Genomic DNA, 1,109 nt, shown 5'->3' with positions numbered 1-1,109 from the left:
AAATGACCTTGAAGCCATTTTTAAGAGCCCCAAAGCCCTATTCGAGGAGTAGGGTTGTATGAGGGCTAGGGGAAAAATGGACCGATTTAATCCATTTCAAACAACTTTGTTCTTGGGAAATATCAGCCTATTTGTATCGAATTATCTGGAAATTTTTGACTTGTAGTTTGATTACAAGTCGGATGGACAAAGCTAAACCACTATAGTGCTGTATAATATATTAAACTTTCCTTTTTTCGATAGGAAGTAGGATCTGAAAGGGTTTGTTACTGAAAAAATAACATTTTTATAATTTCAAAGAAAAAAGTCTTAAAATAATAACACCTTCTATAACATGTTTGTAGTTTTGCGCAAGTTACATTAAAAAATAGTAAGGTTCTACATTTTTAACTAAATTCCAATCGGTTTTTGTTGATCAAATATGACGAAACATGGAAGGCATAATGCTTCTTTGTTTTAGTAAAGATTATCGAAAATAGGTATTTTACTTTGAAAATTATAAAGCTGTAAAAGTAATCTCTCTTATTTAATGCTAACTTACAAAATTTAACCACTTCGAAGTTAAAAATTTTCATGAATTTTAAGGTAATTTTAGAACATAATCTTTTAGAATATCGTTGATAGGTATGAGTGTAAAATTTAGCAGAAACATGTATTTTGATACAGCGCATTATAATCAAAAAGTCGATTTTGACTTTTTCGTATCTTAGGGCTTTTGGATCTCATATGACGATATGTAATATGTACGTAAACACGACACAAATTTGTGCAAAGTTCTATAACTTCAAAATGAATTAGACTTTATTAATTTATTTATAAAAGTTATTAATTTTTATAAAATTAAATTAAAAAATAAAAGGATGAAAATTTTGTTTGCTTTTTTTCTGACTGGCAGCCACCGAACGTATAAAAAATATCAGGCGTCAGAAAATATTTCCGGCTTAGTCATTAACAGCTGTTTATGCTTTTAAACAACTTCGTACAGTGACATTTTTCTGATAACAAAAAAAAAACAAGTAAGAGTGCTATATTCGGCTGTGCCGAATCTTATATACCCTTCACCATAGTGTATTTTAAACATAATTGATCTTACAGTCTAGTTAATAAAA

Source organism: Lucilia cuprina, chromosome 4, assembly GCF_022045245.1.
Source record: "Lucilia cuprina isolate Lc7/37 chromosome 4, ASM2204524v1, whole genome shotgun sequence".
NCBI lineage: Eukaryota > Metazoa > Arthropoda > Insecta > Diptera > Calliphoridae > Lucilia > Lucilia cuprina.
This window is presented reverse-complemented; position numbering follows the sequence as displayed.